Consider the following 19,843-nt stretch of genomic DNA (forward strand, 5'->3'; position numbering starts at 1 on the left):
ATATTTGACTGTTTTCATAGTTCCAGTGGAATTAAGTACAGTATCTGACTTAAACAGTGGAGTGGCATTTAGTGATTGGTAATTATAACATCTGATTTTTTGGCATTTTTTAAAAACCGCATTTGATCTCACCTTTAACGCAGACCAATGCAAAACCTGTCTAGGGTCCAGTCTTTATGTTTAGCTGTGCTGCAGCAGCTGAACCTGGAATAAGGGTCACTTATCCCAGCCCAAGTGCAAGGGAATCACTCCCTACCTTGCACCAGGTCAGCCACCACTGAGGGAGAGACCCAGGCAGAAGCATATAGTTGCCTCCTATGCCATCAGTCCATTCGTCTCTCTAGACTAAGCTGTCCATAACAGCTCTTCAAGGACTTCAGCAGAGAACTTTCTCAATTCTGCTACCCGAGAGCCTTTTGGCTGGAGATATCAAGAGAAGAACCTGAACTTTTGACATGCAGAACATGTTCTCTTCCATGAATCCACAGCATGGGGCACATGCACCACAAAATTCTTTGATGCAGTGTCTGGTTCCTGTTGCCATCTAAAGGACATTTTTCTTAGAGGTCATAGCATGATTTATGTATTTTGGTTTTAGCTCATATGTTGTCAGTTTGGCTTCAAATATGTGTGTGTGTACCTCACCAAGACCTTTGGGTGAAGGGTGTGGGTATGGGTGTGGGCGTGTGAGAGAGACTTACCCCTGTGTTTTTGCACTGTTTTGAGTATGCTCCAGAAAGGTCTCTAGACTAGGTCTAGAGCAGGCTCATAGTAATGCAACAGGCTGCCTCTTTTGAGGACAGGGAAATCCACTGCATCTCTGTTTCCATATAATTTAATTTATCCTGGAGGATAGATAAATAGATAAATTTAATTTATCACGCCTACTAGAAAATTATACACAGCCCATGGTTGTTTCCTTAGCTTAGTGGCCCTTTGTTCAATGCATTGGGTTTCCTCTGCATTTCAACCTGGGGGGGAGGGGGCTTCCCTTTCCCATGAACTCCAAATCTCCAGCGACCACTCATGAGCACTGAACTGCTATTTCAACTTCTAATTCACAGCGCACAATATCCACTGATACGCAGGATCGCCTTGCCGTGTAAATAAGCAATAAAACAAAAGCCGAGAGATGTTCTGAATTTAAGCACAGATCTTCACTTCCCGTGCATTTTCTGAGATACTTTTCTCAGCAGACTTCTATACCATTTTTAATCCCTAATCGTTTCCCTCCCCCCCGACCCACGTTTCGCACAGCACTTGTACTTTTGATCTTCTCCTGACACATTCCCTCCCCACCTCCTTTGTAGCGGGTGAAGGAATACTCTCTGGCTTTTCATAACAGGAGCCACATTATATGCCAAGCAACTCCAACCTGCAGAGGGGTGTGCTTCTCAACAGGGGCTGGTTCCTGCTAGGTGTTTACACAGGGTGTAGCACAATGAGGCCTGTGGCTATTACAGTAAGGTAAATATTGGAACTGGCAATTTGAGACATTCCATAAGTGTAGGCATGGTGAGAGACCAGGCAAGCCCTTCCCTTCATTTATGCCGCATGTCAGAATCCCTGCTGCATTTGTCAACAATGGTCCAGCTTTGTCTGGGTGTCTGTCTTTTGGTGCACTCTTTGGGCTTTTCATTTGGCGGCTTTTGCTCCAACCTTTTCCTCCACCTCAAACCCACCCTTCTCAAGCATTTACAACCGTCACCCTCTGCCACCAGCCAAGAAATTATGGAGAATGGCAATGTCGCTTTTACAGTGTGGTTCTTACACATGTAAGAAGGAGGGAGCGGGTGGCACTGTGGACAAAACCATTGAGCCTCTTGGGCTTAGAGGTTGAAAGGTCCGCAGTTCAAGTCAGCGGGACGGGGTGAGCTCCCATTGCTCTGTCCCAGCTCCAGCCAACCTAGCAGTTCGAAAGCATACCAGCACGCGTAGACGAATAGGTACCACTGCGGCAGGAAGGTAAACGCTGTTTCTGTGCATGCTGGCGCTCGTCGCGGTGTTCTGTGCGCAAGAAGCGGTTTAGCCATGCTGGCCACATGACCTGGAAAGTTGTGTGTGGACAGTGTTTACATACTATTATGAGCACAGTCCCTAGTATGCTTTCTATGCCACAAGATGGGCCTTAAATTTATCACATATCATCTGCTGAAGAAGTAACACCAAAACAGTGACTTTATCTGGAAACACTGTCCGTTGGAATATTATATTCACTAGTTTCTTCACTTCACTATACTTACCATGTTGGATTAGTAGAGACTATTTACACACATTACGTTTTGTTATATTGTTAGGAGGAATTTCCCTTGGAATGTTCATGCTTAATACTAAAGCTCTTAAAAACTCCTATCATTTTGCTCTTGGTCTCGTGTTGCTGTGTTTTTTGATTCTCATGTGTGGACAAACGCCAGCTCCTTTGGCCTGAAAGCGAAATGAGCACCACCACCCCATAGTCAAGTTTGACTGGACTTAACCATCCAGAGGTCCTTTACCTTTTACCTTCTTACACATGTCTACCCAGAAGTATGTGATGCTCATTAAGTGGGGCTTACTCCTGGGTAGGTGGGCATAGGATTGCAGCTTTAACATGTGGCTTCCTGTGAGGCATTTCACACCTGCCAGTCTAAAGCGATTTAAGATTTCAGTTTTGCCCTCTGGGTATGTCATTCTTCTCCATCATCCTGCACTAAGCCTAAGAATCTGTCACACTCTTGGCTACAGTCTTGATCTTCTGGAACGGAATGATTGGGCAGGATTCATCTAATCAATCCTGTCAGTGCAAGTCCTGTTGCTGCTTTGCCCCCCCACCCCACAAATTGGCTTAGGGGGCTCTGGAAAACCTCAGAACAGCACATGGGCAGGGGGGGCAGGAGAGGGGGGGTTAGAACGCAGCACTGACAGAACGCTCACCATAATGTGATGTTGAATTCCACCCTTAGAAATTAATTTTTAGCATAACAAGACATGTATAATTTGTTTCACAATGGCTGAGAAAATTACTGCACAATCCAAAGTATTCAATTCAATGGAACTCACCCTCAAAGATGTGCATAGGCTTGCAGCCCCTTAACTATTCTGTAACACAGGGCCTCCAATATCCATCCTACTAAGACTGCTCAGAAGGATACCATGGTTAAAGGTACCAAAAGCTGCTAAGAGATTCAAGTAAGAGTAACAGGACGACATCCCCCTTGTCCTTCTCTAGATGAAGGTCCATCAGGCCCTTTGTGTGTTTTAAAGGATTGTTGCAATTTTTTTCTTGATTTTCTTGTTTTTATCTTTTTCACAAATCGCTCTGGGGTCTTTTATAATCAAGTGGTGTGTAAATTTTATGCAATAAAATAAATAACAAGGCCTTAACCCGGATTGAAATGGGTCGAGATAATCTGTTTCACTAAAAGAGTACTTGCAATTGGTGCACCACAACCCTTGAAATTGACTTCCCTATAAAAGGGGGGTATTTCCAATGGGGCAGTAGTTGTCACAAAGCAACAATGGGTCCAACATGGACATTTTCAGGAGTGGGAACTTTCAGGATGCCTGGGACCACTATCAAGACTGTTTGAATGCTTGTTGTTGTTCAGTCGTTCAGTCGTGTCCGACTCTTCGTGACCCCATGGACCAGAGCACGCCAGGCACACCTATCCTTCACTGCCTCCCGCAGTTTGGCCAAACTAATGTTAGTAGCTTCAAGAACACTGTCCAACCATCTCATCCTCTGTCGTCCCCTTCTCCTTGTGCCCTCCATCTTTCCCAACATCAGGGTCTTTTCCAGGGAGTCTTCTCTTCTCATGAGGTGGCCAAAGTACTGGAGCCTCAACTTCAGGATCTGTCCTTCTAGTGAGCACTCAGGGCCGATTTCCTTGAGAATGAATAGGTTTGATCTTCTTGCAGTCCATGGGACTCTCAAGAGTCTCCTCCAGCACCATAATTCAAAAGCATCAATTCTTCAGCGATCAGCCTTCTTTATGGTCCAGCTCTCACTTCCGTACATTACTACTGGGAAAACCATAGCTTTAACTATACGGACCTTTCTCGGCAAGGTGATGTCTTTGCTTTTTAAGATGCTGTCTAGGTTTGTCATTGCTTTTCTCCCAAGAAGCAGGCGTCTCCTAATTTCGTGACTGCTGTCACCATCTGCAGTGATCATGGAACCCAAGAAAGTGAAATCTCTCACTGCCTCCATTTCTTCCCCTTCTATTTGCCAGGAGGTGATGGGACCAGTGGCCATGATCTTAGTTTTTTTGATGTTGAGCTTCAGACCATATTTTGCGCTTTCCTCTTTCACCCTCATTAAAAGGTTCTTCAATTCCTCCTCACTTTCTGCCATCAAGGTTGTATCATCAGCATATCTGAGGTTGTTGATATTTTTTCCGGCAATCTTAATTCCGGTTTGGGATTCATCCAGCCCAGCCTTTCGCATGAATGCTACAGCTCCAAAATAAATAAGGGGCTTATTACAGTTTAAGCCAATTGTGATGCAATGTGTGTTATAATTGTACAATAACCTTTCCCCACAATTTTGGAAAACCCATCTGCACAGGCAGGCAAACCATGTGGTAACACAGTCCCTGAGCCTCAAGGAAGTTTTTATATACAGTATATATAAATATGGGAAATGGACATTCAACCATGAGCTGATGTTGGCATTTATGTCTGGTCAGGATTTTCTGTTTTGCTCAGATCCTGCTGACGTATTGCTTTTATGTTGTTTGTTTTTATATCTAACCTGAACAGTTATTGCTTTTGTCATTTCTGCACAGTGCTTTTAGCAGGGTGGCAATGTGTCGTCTAACTGTTGTCAATTGTCCTGGCATTTCCCACAACAGTGAAACTGTATTACATTTATATTTAAACTGAACTAATTAATTCCAAATTTGCATCTATATTCATACATTGGCATATGCAGTCTTTAATGCAAATCATTCATCGTTTGGGGTGTGCTTAAGCGATCATCCTAGTTGCAGGCCCAAGCTCGTGGCTCATGAATGGTCACTGAGGTGGAACAAAGATCATAAGAACCATTTGGACCAAGCCAAAGGCCCATCTTCTCCAACATCCTATTCTCAGAGCGAGCAGTCAGGTGCCTTTTTTCCCTCCCATAACATTTATGTACCACTTGACTGTAAGAAGAAGAAAAATCAAAGTGGTTTAAAAACCTTAAAGAGGCTTATGGGAAGCTCAGAAGCAAGAGGTGAGTGTAACAGCATTCTACCTACCTGCAATTCACAGCAATTAGTATTCAGAGGCATACTGCCTCCAACAGTGAATTTATACCCCTGTCTGCGTCAAGAGATCAGAACTGCTCCTGCCACATTGGGGGAAGAAATGAGGTTTTTTTCCTGCCAAAAAAACATTTATTCAAAAGGTACAATACAGTTACAATACAATACGTTTTCAATCAATATATCACCTCTGCAGACACCTCTGTGATGGTGGCATTAAAATAATAATAATAATAATAATAATAATAATATTTATACCCCGCCCATCTGGCTGTATAATAACCCTGTTATTCTTCAATAAAAGAGAAAAAGGGAGACCAGATCGTGTCAAAGGTATCTGAACTGGTTTGATGGCAGAACCCTTGATGGAGCCCTCCCTCACCAACATCTGGCTGTCTAGGCTTTGGCAATAGAGTAACCCCTCTGCAGGACTTTCTCATTACTGAGAAAGACCTACAGTATTTACTGTTGAGGAAAATCATGGCTCTGTAGCACCAGAGCCTACTAAAAAGTTTCACTCACAGACCTTGACAAATGGGGAGATATATATGCGAGAAGGCACTCTCCACCAGATATTCCAGGGCTCAGGTCACGTAGGGTTAAGAACCAGTATCTTAAATTTAGCCCAGAAACAAATAAGTAGCCATTGAAATCTGAAATGGCACCATCCAACAAACTCTGTATCATGTGATTTAGCTGACTGCATAGATTGGTTCTGAGACAGGAACAAGGAGGAGAGAACATGAAAAAGTTAAGAGACTTCAAAAAGAAAGCATATGCCATTCCCAGCTGTTATCACTGGTATTCTTCTGACTGGGCTTTGCTCTTAAGAACACTTCCCTTGGCTGACCAAAATGCCTTTCCATAAATAGCCTGCTCATAAAATTCTGCAGAACTATCCCGAGCTATTTACAGCTCCTAACAAATTCCACATTGGAAAACAGTACCATATTTACGAAAAGCCTGGTGTTGCACTTCAGCCCATGTTACTTATGTACTTCTGCTTGTGTTAAATATAAGCAAATGACATATCTACAAATAGCACCCAGTGAATGTGTGATCGGGCAAAGTGATGCTGATTTAAGCCTCCTAGTGACTACAGAGAAGTGGATGCTATCACACTGCACATGTGTGGCACTAAAATCCCACAGTGGTTTATTCCATTGCAAATCGAACACCTGGTGCATAAGTTGCCAAGAAGGTGCATCAGCCCACATTCTCGCTCCTTTGCATTGGACAGGCTGTCCAACTTTTTAAATAATAGTAACAATGATTACAATGACACATATTCATTCATGTGTACTGTGCCATCAGTTTCTTACAAGTGCTACTAAAAACTGCCTTGGGCTGTGCCTCAGGAGGACCATGTCACCACGCAGATGTGTCATTTGGGAGAAGATGACTCAAGAGGGCCTACAATAAGAGCAGGTCTGTTACCCACATACACAACGTCTCTAACTTTCCAAGCATCTATTCTTATCCAGATCAGTCACACAGCCAAGCATCATAGTCACATGGGATTATTGCTGAGCTGCAATTTGATACCAGCATTTTAATAGGTGCAATAAATTTGACGGCAAAGCTGTTAAACCAGTATTTTTATTGGCAGAAAGAAGAGAGGCATCCAGCAGGCAATTCAGAAAGCAAAACCAGCTCGGGGCAAATGGCACATTACATGGAAGATTCAGGAGCAGTGGCGTGGCGTGGCATGGGTTGCCAGCGCCCATCTCCTCCTCCTCCACTGTGCAACGCCTGTGCACCCAGCAGCAGTAGGCAGACAGCATGCAGAGGAGGAGGAAGCAGGCGCAGGAGGTGGTGCAGTGGTGGCAGTGGCAGTGAGGGGCGAGTGGTGCCACCTCCTCCCAGTTGCCTAGAGCTTGTTGCTTCACCTCACTTCATGGGCAGGCCAGCCCTGGCATCAGCTGGGGAGGAAGGGACAACCACCAATGGGCTCAACTGCTCTCTGCCCCAGCCAGGATGGCTAATGGTCAGAGGAGATATAGAGTCCAACCGCACCCAAAGGCTAGAGGTTTATCATCCCTGCCCCACAGGGATGCTGCTGCAGAAGTCTTCACATTACTGGCCCTTGGAGTTTTCAGACATAGCCCAAAGCAAGATGAGACAACATAAGGAATCCATGCCTGTTGCCAAGAACAGCAGCCCAAGGTCTCCTTGCTTCACCTCCACAGCAATGTCCAGGAAAGGAAGACGTGTGAAGTAATGCCACCACACTCAGTTTTCTGGCCCTGGCGGCCAATGAAGCAATGCATGTCACATGATACTTCTTTTCCTAGGCTTTAGGAATAAGATACGGTAGGAAAGTGCCTTTTAAGAAATCGGAACATTGGCTCAGCAGTGGCTCTCCAGGACCTGAGAGATCTTTTCCAGAGATGCTTGGGATTGAACTTGGGACCATCTGTATGGTGCTTCACCGCTGAGGTCATGAGTGTAGCTAGGAATTATGTTATGGGGGAGCAGGACACCCACCTGTCAGCATCCTTTGTCTGGCTCCATCTAGCAGATTCGGAATGAAATGTCTCAACAACAGTTATTTTAAATTGTTTTCTTTCGACCCCAACAAGTGCTCAGAAAAATCTGTCAAAATCTTCAGTCGTTTGAAAACTAGGAAGTGAAATAAAAAATTAACCTTCCATGCGGTTAACGAGTATGGTTTGCAAAATTATAAAGCACACATCTTTTTCATTTTAAAAAAATTAAACTAAAACAAGTTTTATTGGATTTGCTGAAAACCATATCAGCACTTTCTTCTCAAATTTCTCCTTTTTCCTCCAATGAACTATATCATCGATTGAGACCCGAGGGCTTTCTGCAGTATAAATAGTCTGTGGGAAACTTCCAGTTCATTTCTAGACAGGACCTGCAGGTGAAGGCTCTCAGGAGAAAATACCAGAAACTATGAGAAGCTTCCAGAACTGAGCTACCTGTGACATGATTGGTCAGTTCATGGAAGCCACGCCTATCGCTTAGTCAGGTTACCAGTTGCATCGCTAGAATGCACCACATCATCCAAGCGACCTCAGCAAGCATTTCAATTTCAAATATTCTGATTATTTCTACTTTTAGTTACCGGTAAGTTGTTTTTTTTTACTTGATTGGGGGCCAGCTGCCCCACCCAAAAAACTATGCCCTTGGCTGTGGTATGTAGATGCTCCACAGGAAGCTAAGAAAAATGTCTATTTAGTATTGCTTGCTTTCTGACCAGCCCATTTTTTCCTCTGAAGGCCAGGATGACCCTTACAAATGTCAGCTACAGAAGCAGAAAATCCTGCATTTAGCTTTCTTGCATAACCGGGGTTACATTCTTTTCAAGAATATTCTGCCAAAAAAAATCATCACTGACTTCAATTATTCCCTTTAAAAAAACTAGCAGTCTCATCAAACCATGTGACTTTTATTCAAGTATAAGTGATTTGTAACAGCTGGGTTTTTTTTAAAGACAGAAGATACCTTTAACCGGGTGGCATGACTGAGAGCTTCATTGGTCAATAAGACTTGGCAGTGTCAAGGGAACTTCGTGGTAACTAACAAGCAAATTCACAGGCTTCCTGCCAACCAGATAAGCATTGCCAGGAGGTTTATGAACTTGGAACCAAGTACAGTTTCATCCTCAAACATATTCAAGTGGAACTCAACTGCAGTAACATCTCACAAATTCTCACATTGCCTCATCCTTTCTCACATCAGAGTACATATTACACAAACTATTTTATGTGGCATGCAGAGTCATGCAGGCTCACAGATGCAGGTAAGAATTAACTTCGAGTGCAACAATGCCTATAGTATCCCCGGATGAGCACAGAATGGCAATTAGGGTAGCACTAGTGAGGAGAGAGGAATGTTGCTCCTGAATGAATGTAATTTCTGAATGTTGTTGCTTTCGCTTGGCGCCTAAAGGTGTATAATGAGGGCGCCAGCCAAACCTCCCTGGGGAGAGCACTCCACAAACAGGGAGTCATCACAGAAAAGGCCTGTTCTCATGTTGCCACCCTCCAGACCTCTCATGGGGGAGGCCCACAAAGAGGAGCCTCAGAAGATGATATCAGGGTCCTGGTCGTTTCATATGGAGAGAGGCGGTCCTTGAGGTATTGAGGTCGTGTGTTATTAGAAGACATCTATTCCTCTCATAAGGGGCGCGGGTGGCGCTGTGGGTTAAACCACAGAGCCTAGGGCTTGCCGATCAGAAGGTCAGCGGTTCAAATTCCCATGACGGGGTGAGCACCTGTTGTTCGGTCCCTGCTCCTGCCAACCTAGCAGTTCGAAAGCACGAAGTGCAAGTAGATAAATAGGTACCGCTCCGGCAGGAAGGTAAACGGCGTTTCCGTGCGCTGCTTTGGTTCGCCAGAAGCGGCTTAGTCATGCTGGCCACATGACCCGGAAGCTGTATGCCGGCTCCCTAGGCCAATAAAGCAAGAGGAGCACCGCAAGCCCGGAGTCGTCCGCGACTGGACCTAATGGTCAGGGGTCCCTTTACCTTTATTCCTCTCATAACCCTGCAGTTCTCAGAGTGGTTTAATAGTCAATCACTCTTCCGGGGGGGGGGGGAGAAATTGCCTGTTCTCTATCACTGTTCTCTATTACTGAGGCAGGGCAGCTTCCCCTTATGTCCTGCAGTATAGTAGCTTCAACATGACCTTTTTACAGTTAATATTGGAAGCATGAGGCAAATCCAGTAGGATCAGAATGGCTCGCAAGAGTACTGAGTCCAGAGAGTCATTGTTAACAGTTCCTGTTTCCACTCCAATATCTTCCATTGGAACCAACCATGTTTAAGGGCGCTTGCTGATGAAAGTTCAAGGCCCAGTTTTCATGGACCAGGGAGTCTACTTCTGCTCAGGAACTGGCTTCTGCTGTCCACAGAACACAGGAAGGTGCCTTCTACCAAGTCAGATCATTGGTAGTTTATACCAGGGAATAAACCTTTTGCCTCCAATGTCACAAGTTCCGTTTTTATCCTTTCCACTAGCGGTAGTCAGTGGCAGGAATGTGTTTTTCTGTGCTGAACTGTTGCAGACACAAGGCCACCAATGAGAAGGTGCAAGAGGACCACTCAGCCTGGCCTTCTGCCTTCACTAAGACTCTGAATAAGTTTTCCAGCTACTGACTTGAGAAAGCATGCTAGGATCTCAGTTGTTTTACGGCACAGAGGAAGAACAGCCTCTTCCCACCCCCACCTTTTATTGGCAAGCCAGTTCATCATCGGAACCAAATAATGTTTGTTTAAAAGACATGCTCATGTTATGCAATCCCTGTTTAGAATTGGCTCATCGGCCTCCACGTAGGTATCAATTTAGTACAAGCTCTGTGTTGGGGAATGAAACCGTGCCAATTTATTCTCCAGTCACATCCAGTGACTTTGAGGCAGTCTTATGCCCTGTTTGATCTGGTCACTCTTTAAATAGCTGCCAGAGTTCAGAAAGTTGGCACTTGTTCATTATGATGCAATGCAGAAATCTCTAACTCAGAGAATTAGGTCAAAAAAAATATGATACAGAATATGCCCAGCAGAATGAAAATTCTGACAAAGCAATGAGAGGAAGAAGGGGAAGACAATTCTCTGATAGCACATCAGTTCGAACTTAAAAAGCTTTAGAGCAGCATATCTTCTTCCACATCTCAAGAATAAATTATTATCTCATCCATCTAAAATGATCATTGATTAGTGGTGATGAAATGGGTAAATATACCTGCTGGTCATGGTCAGATGTGAAGGACCTTACGTCCTCTCATGATTTTGGAAGGGTTTGAAGCAGGCAGCGGCAGCGATCTCCCCAAAAATGCTGAACAACTTTGGGCGATCTCAGGTATTGGGGGGGGCACGCCCCGACCGCCAGCAAGGGTTGCTACGCCAGTGCATCAGATCCATCTAGGAGGAGGGGGCAAAGAGATTCCTTCTTTCAGATCCCATTTGTATCCCAGGAAGCTCCAGAAACTCAAGAGTCCATTTAGTCTATGACTAAGTACTGTACATTCACACCTTTTCTCCAAAGAGCTCCAAAGGGACACACGTGCTTCCCACCTACTGTCAGGCTTCGGGAATTCTATCCCTCCCCCCCCCCCCCCGGTAGCAGCAAGAAGGAGAGAAAAACAAGGAAGAGTCTTTTCGAATGAGTTTATTCATTCATCATAGCAAAAGACAAAAGAATGCAGTCTGCCTATCGATAATGGCATTGTTCCAACTGAGCTCTCCTCCCTCCCTTCCCCTTAAGGTGTCTGCCCGTGGTCAACTGTCTCTGGGTCCTTAGCTCTTTCACTCTTAATGAACACCAAGTTCTGGGTAAAGGGGGGTCAGAAATACTCTCCAGTGACAACATGTCAGCTAATTGCTCTGGCTCTGCCTCCTTCCCCCCCTTCTTCTAACACCTCCCAACTGTTCTGTTTGCCCGTCTCTATGCTGTGATCTTCCTCAAACCCCTGCTGTAAATCAATACTGCCTTCCTCTTCTCTCGAAGCTTCAGAAGAGGGGGGCGATCTCCACCATTCCTCCTCCATCTCGTCCCCTTCAGTCCAGTCCCTTACATCCACCCACTTTTATACAAACAATAACCTTGTGAAACATCAGGGATAGATAGATGGATAGATAGATAGATAGATAGATAGATAGATAGATAGATAGATAGAGGATCAAGGGCACCCAGTGAGAGTTTCACACCTGACTTGTGCAGACTGAACCTGGGTCTCCCCACTCCTAGTTCAACGAAATGAACTAGTTCAACACTATTCTCTCTCCACAATGCCAGGAGTTCCCAAATTGTAGTCAAGTGGACCACCAGTGGTCCACAAGCTTCATTCATGCCCACATTATTATTGTTATTATTCATTTCATTTCTATACGGCTTTATATTTTTAAGGGAAAAAATCCTTAAACTCAAAGCAGTTTAAAGGTAAAAGTAAAGGGACCCCTGACCGTTAAGTCCAGTCGCGGACGACTCTAGGGTTGCAGTGCTCATCTCGCTTTATTGGCCGAGGGAGCCAGCATACAGCTTCCGGATCATGTGGCCAGCATGACTAAGCCGCTTCTGGCGAATCAGAGCAGCGCACAGAAATGCAGTGCAGTTTACAACACGCTAAAACATCAGATAAAGCATTACTGAAGAAAGTCAGATACAAAGTATATCTTCAAAGCAACACAATTAACATGGAAATAAAATATTATCTTAAATATTTCAAAATAAAACATTACAAAGGAGGTCAGCTACAGGGTGCACATTTAACACAATCAAGTTAACAAATATATCTATATCTTAAAACATTTCAAAAGAATACATTACTAAAGGAAGTCAAATATTAAACTTTCATATTAATTTTTAACTGTATTTCTATTGTTTCTTTTTTATTATATTGTATTAATAGAATACAATAACTAAATACAATAACTAGGTGACTAAAAGGCCACCTGGGGAGTTCATGGCTTCCTGGCCAATCTACTCTTAAACCACAGCACCTCCATGCTGAGCTGTGATTCTGCTGTTGAATGCCTGCCCTTAACACATCCATTAAAGGCATGAAAGACCTAACAGGAAAACTGTTGGCAACCTAGCTGTTTACAGTCAGGAATATATGTGTGTGTGTGTGTGTGTGTGTGTGATAACTTTTCCAGTGGGGTGGAGGGCATCAAGCTCACAAATACTCCAGAGAAGATGCTTACACAGAACAGTAAAGACTGAGAGCATTGATTAGAAGCCTAGTTAAGACAGCAGGATGTCCTATCAAATATCTAGCCAGGCTTCAATGACCTCTAGGTCATGGGTATGCAAACTAAGGCCCGGGGGCTGGACCTGGCCCAATAGCCTTCTAAATCCAGACTGCGGACGGTCCCGGAATCAGTGTGTTTTTCCACGAGTAGAATGTGTCCTTTTATTTTAAACACATCTCTGGGTTTTTTGTGGGGCCTGCCTGGTGTTTTTACATGAGTAGAATATGTGCTTTTATTTAAAATGCATCTCTGGGTTATTTGTGGGGCATAGGAATTCGTTCTCTCTTCCCCCCCCAAAAAAATATAGTCCAGCCCCCCACAAGGTCTGAGGGAGTGGACCCCTGGTGACCCCTGCTCTAGGTAGTGAGAAGGATGTCCCAGTGATTTGTCTTGGCCATCTGCATTCTAGTTGGCCAAAACAGATGTCCTCAATAAACATAGCTACCATCTTTATTAACAGGCCCTGGAGCACAGATTTACTCAAGAGATTCCCTACAGTTATGACATCGCTAGCATAGTAAAAATGCCATTTAAAATGTTGCTTTAAGTCAAGCTGTTTTCAGAATGAGGAAGCAGAATTCAAACACCTGAGAACTTGGGGCCACAATGCACATTTCATGCAGCACTGTGCACTCTGCTTCCTCTGTTCTCCTTTCAAGTTGAAGCAGCCACTGTGGTGTTTGAGTTTCCATGGAAGAATGGAGTATGGAGGGGTGGCTTGCTCCTTCCCTTCTGAATCTTTCCCCCTCCCTGCTGCTTTTAAAATCACACAAGATCACAGAATTGCTTTTGGCCCTGCAGGCTAGAAGAAACAGATGCCTGATTTTCTGTTTCCCTGCAGGAGGTGAAAAGCAGGGAGGTGAATTCTGAGCACCAAAGAAGAAGGGTTAAACAGCTGCTGAAACCCAAGAGGCTGCTTTCAGCTTGAAAAAGAAAAAAGTAAGGGAAATAGTATTACTATTATTGATTACATTACTATCTTGCTCTTCATCTGATGATCAGAGGGTAATTTACAATATAAAAACACAAAAATAACATACCATAGTAACAAACAAAATCTGTCTCTCTCACACACACAGTTTAAAAGGCCATAGATACATGTGCATCATAATATAGCATTTAAGATTTATTGTTCCATGGAAATCACACCACCCTTACCAACAACTGTGGCCCTTTTCATTGTCCAAAGGGCAGTGGACACTGTCAATAGTACATGCCAGTCCTACCTGAACAGAACATTGGAAGACACTGGGAAGCTAATCTGTCAAGGCCAAATCAAACAGGCTGGGTTCCAATGCCCACATCAAAGTTTGAAAGCCAGATTTTTTTTAAAAAAAGTCTGTTTTAATGACTGGGCAAGTCTATGCCAAAGAGAAGAGTTGTTTTGAATTACTGCAATGTTCTCGTTCCAGGTCTTCTCTCCAGAACTCTGTGCTGCATAGTCTCTGGGTTCAACATAACACTGATAGAATCGAATAAAATAAAAAATTCCTTCCAGTAGCACCTTACGAGACCAACTAAGTTTGTTCTTGGTATGAGCTTTCGTGTGCATGCACACAAAAGCTCATACCAAGAACAAACTTAGTTAGTCTCTAAGGTGCTACTGGAAGGAATTTTTTGTTTTATTTTGTTTTGACTATGGCAGACCAACACGGCTACCTACCTGTAACTGGAACTGATAGAATAAGTTCGCTACCTGAAGCAAAGGAAAGATGTCCTCGTTATTCTGCATACAAAAGGCTGGCATTTTTTACCTATAAAGTCTTAAAACAGCTCAGGACCGCAATACCTCAAGGACTGCCTCTCTGTGTTCATCATCTGAGGCCCTTCTTCATGTGCCTCCTCCATGAGAGGTCTGGAGGGCGGCAACATGAGAAAGGGCCTTTTCTGCAATGGCTCCCCGTTTGTGGAATGCTCTCCCCAGGGAGCTTTGCCTGGTACCTTCATTATATATCATTAGGGGCCAGGCAAAAACGTTCCTCTTCAACCCAGCCTTTTAAATGTGTTTTTTGGAGGGTGTGTTTGTGTGTGTGTTTCTATTAATTATTTTGTGGTTTTCTTTTGTATTTTATGCTGTGAACTGCCCTAAGATCTTTGGATGAAGGGCGGTATACAAATGTAATAAATAATAATAATACTGTAATTTTATTTCAACATTGGTGATAGGGCAGAATCCTATACCACATGAGGGCAGCAGGTTACCTTAGGGGTTACAGGGCAGGTTGCACAGCACACACAGCTCTGTCCTGCAACTACTCGCCAGCACCTGCCTTCTGAGGCAGCCACCTTACTCTGCCAAATGGTAGGGCCAGGCCAGCCCCAGATATTTCCAGATATTTGTCCTGTTTTTCCCCTTCATGGATCACTGCCTTGTCGTGGCGAAGGGGCTTGAATTACTCAGGGAAGCTATGGACAGGTCAAGATGGACAGGTCATAGCGGAGAGTTTGGACCAAACGTGATCCACCTGGAGAAGGAACTGGCAAGCCGCTCCAGTATCCCTGCCAAGAAAACTCCATGGACAAAGACAACAGGCATATAAAAGATATGACGCTGGAAGATGAGCCCCTCAGGTCGGAAGGCGTCCAACATGCTACTGGGGAAGAGCGGAGGACAAGTACAAGTAGATCCAGAGCTGATGAAGCGGCTAGGCCAAAGCCGAAAGGACGCTCAGTTGCGGATATGCCTGGAAGCGAAAGGAAAGTCCAATGCTGTAAAGAAAAGTATTGCATAGGAACCTGGAATGTAAAGTAGGGAGTCAAGAGATAAAAGGAACAACTGGCAAGTTTGGCCTTGGAGATCAAAATGAAGCAGGGCAAAGGCTAATAGAGTTCTGTCAAGAGAACAAGCTGGTCATCACAAACACTCTTTTCCAACAACACAAGAGACGACTCTACACATGGACATCACCAGATGGGCAACATCGAAATCAGATTGATTATATTCTCTGCAGCCAAAGATGGAGAAGCTCTATACACTCAGCAAAAACAAGACCTGGAGCTGACTGTGGCTCAGATCATCAGCTTCTTATAGCAAAATTCCAGCTTAAACTGAAGAAAGTAGGAAAAACCACTGGGCCAGTAAGATTCAATCTAAATCAAATTCCTTATGAATACACAGTTGAAGTGAAGAACAGGTTCAAGGATTTAGATTTGGTGGATAGAGTACCTGAAGAACTGTGGATGGAGGCTCGTAACATTATACAGGAGACAGCAACGAAAACCATCCCAATGAAAAAGAAATGCAAGAAAGCAAAGTGGCTGTCCAATGAGGCCTTACAAATAGCGGGGGAGAGAAGACAAGCAAAATGTGAAGGAGATCGTGAAAGATACAGGAAATTGAATGCAGATTTCCAAAGAATAGCAAGGAGAGACAAGAGGGCCTTTCTAAACGAGCAATGCAAAGAAATAGAGGAAAATAACAGAATGGGAAAAACCAGAGATTTATTCAAGAAAATTGGAGATATGAAAGGAACATTTCGTACAAAGATTACCACAATAAAGGACAAAAGTGGAAAGGACCTAACAGAAGCAGAAGACATCAAGAAGAGGTGGCAAGAATACACAGAGGAATTATACCAGAAAGATATGGAGGTCTCATACACCCCAGGTAATGTGGTTGCTGACCTTGAGCCAGACATCCTGGAGAGTGAAGTCAAATGGGCCTTAGAAAGCCTGGCTAACAACAAGGCCAGTGGAAGTGATGATATTCCAGCTGAACTATTTAAAATTTTAAAAGAGGATGCTGTTAAGGTGCTGCACTCAATATGCCAGCAAGTTTGGAAAACTCAGCAGTGGCCAGAGGATTGGAGAAGATCAGTCTACATCCCAATCCCAAAGAAGGGCAGTGCCAAAGAATGCTCCAACTACCGCACAATTGCACTCATTTCACACGCTAGCAAGGTTATGCTTAAAATTCTACAAGGCAGGCTTAAGCAGTATGTGGACCGAGAACTCCCAGAAGTGCAAGCTGGATTTCGAAGGGGCAGAGGAACCAGAGACCAAATTGCAAACATGCGCTGGATTATGGAGAAAGCCAGAGAGTTCCAGAAAAACATCTACTTCTGCTTCATTGATTATGCAAAAGCATTTGACTGTGTCGACCACAGCAAACTATGGCAAGTTCTTAAAGAAATGGGAGTGCCGGATCACCTCATTTGCCTCCTGAGAAATCTCTATGTGGGACAAGAAGCTACAGTTAGAACTGGATATGGAACAACTGATTGGTTCAAAATTGGGAAAGGAGTACGACAAGGCTGTATATTGTCTCCCTGCTTATTTAACTTATATGCAGAATTCATCATGCGAAAGGCTGGACTGGATGAATCCCCAACCGGAATTAAGATTGCCGGAAAAAATATCAACAACCTCAGATATGCTGATGATACTACCTTGATGGCAGAAAGTGAGGAAGAATTAAAGAACCTTTTCATGAGGGTGAAAGAGGAGAGCGCAAAATATGGTCTGAAGCTCAACATCAAAAAAACTAAGATCATGGCCACTGGTCCCATCACCTCCTGGCAAATAGAAGGGGAAGAAATGGAGGCAGTGAGAGATTTCACTTTCTTGGGTTCCATGATCACTGCAGATGGTGACAGCAGTCACGAAATTAGAAGACGCCTGCTTCTTGGGAGAAAAGCAATGACAAACCTAGACAGCATCTTAAAAAGCAAAGACATCACCTTGCCGACAAAGGTCCGTATAGTTAAAGCTATGGTTTTCCCAGTAGTAATGTACGGAAGTGAGAGCTGGACCATAAAGAAGGCTGATCGCCGTAGAATTGATGCTTTTGAATTATGGTGCTGGAGGAGACTCTTGAGAGTCCCATGGACTGCAAGAAGATCAAACCTATCCATTCTCAAAGAAATCAGCCCTGAGTGCTCACTAGAACAGTGTTTTTCAACCACTGTTCCGCGGCACACTAGTGTGCCGCGAGATGTTGCCTGGTGTGCCGTGGGAAAAATTGAAAAATTACTTTATATATAGTCAATATAGGCACAGAGTTAAATTTTTTAACATTTTCTAATGGTGGTGTGCCTCGTGATTTTTTTCATGAAACAAGTGTGCCTTTGCCCAAAAAAGGTTGAAAAACACTGCACTAGAAGGACAGATCCTGAAGTTGAGGCTCCAGTACTTTGGCCACCTCATGAGAAGAGAAGACTCCCTAGAAAAGACCCTGATGCTGGGAAAGATGGAGGGCACAAGGAGAAGGGGACGACAGAAGATGAGATGGTTGGACAGTGTTCTCGAAGCTACTAACATGAGTTTGGCCAAACTGCGAGAGGCAGTGAAGGATAGGCGTGCCTGGCGTGCTCTGGTCCATGGGGTCACGAAGAGTCGGACACGACTGAACGACTGAACAACAACAACAACAAGTCCTGTTTTTCCTGTCTGCAGCTCTTGCCCCCTCTCTCCCCCCCTGTCCCCGCCTCCCCGCTTACTCCAAAGGTTGTCTCCTTGCTTCTGATCCTGGCATGTTTCTTGACCCATCCATCCTACACTTTGTTGACAAGATCAGCTTCTATTTGCCTTCCACTCTGGTGCAATCCTTGCCTGAAAACTTTGTAGTCTATTGGTCATTTTCAGATGTTTTTACACCAAATCATTCTACGCTCCTCAGAACAGGGATCAATGCAAACTGATGGCACTTCTATGGGTTGGCATTAGGTGCATGAGCCTGGAATTCACACAAACCCCTAAACATTTACAGTCAGCTACACCATATTTATCCAGCACACAATTTGTCTTTCTTCTTGGCAAGTATTGTGGCCACTATCTTATCAGACATCTGGCCCCTGGGCAGTTATTTACAATGGTTTCTGGTTATACAGAATCATAGAATTGTAGAGTGGGAAGGGACCATGAGGGCCACCTAGTCCCACTAGTCCCCTGGGCAGTGCAAGAATCTTTTGCCCAACATGGCGCATGAACCCACTACCCTCATACTCAATCGACTGAGGTATTCCAGCTGGGATGTGAAAATAATCCTCAATCAGGGCTAGCTCAAAATACTTTACTGCTTATGACAAAGATTAATTTTATCCCTCCCTCCTAGATTGTGACATGTGGAGAAAAGGCAGAGGTAGATGTGGTGCCGATTCCACGCTTTATTATCTCTATTATAACCCTTTGCCCATACTTAAACTAGAATGTCAAGACTAGGACTGGGAACACCCAGGTTTGAATACTTCCCCACCTATAAATTATTACAATTATACCTCGGGGTTACGGCCGCTTCAGGTTGTGTGATTTCAGGTTGCGCACTGTGCCGAACCCGTAAATAACGGAATGTGGGTTGCGAATGATGCGGGTTATGAACACGCCTCCTGCACAGATCGCATTCGCAATCTGAGCATCCACTGTATTATACATTTATACCCTGCCCTTTTCCCTGACAGAGACTCAAGGCGGTTTACAGATAAAACAGGAACAGCTAAAAACACTGGGGTGGGGGAAAAGCTCACTGGGTGACCTTGGTCCACTCCCAGAGAAAACCACCTCACAGGGTTATTGGGAGAATAAAAGCTGTCCTGAAAAGAGACCCATGTGTGCTGGGATATCAACCATCCAGGGGTCCTTTACCTTTTTTTTTTACTTTTACAAGGAAAAACAAGTACTGTACTTGCTATGAAACTCCCATGCAGGGTCACACTCTGGCTCACTGTGTCCCAAACTTGGGTCTCCTGCTTTTGGACTACAACTCCCATTAATCCCTAACTAGAATGACGAATGGTCAGGGATGATGGGAATTGTAGTCGTCCCCCCCAAAAAACCCACCACAAACAGCTGGAGACCCAAGTTTGGGAAACACTGGCTGCATAGGCACCATATATATTTGGCACAGGTACTTTCCTCCAGAGAATCCTGAGGGGACTTTTTTTTTTAATCTTGCAATTATCTTAAT

Source organism: Lacerta agilis, chromosome 16 (genome assembly GCF_009819535.1).
Source record: "Lacerta agilis isolate rLacAgi1 chromosome 16, rLacAgi1.pri, whole genome shotgun sequence".
Lineage (NCBI taxonomy): Eukaryota > Metazoa > Chordata > Lepidosauria > Squamata > Lacertidae > Lacerta > Lacerta agilis.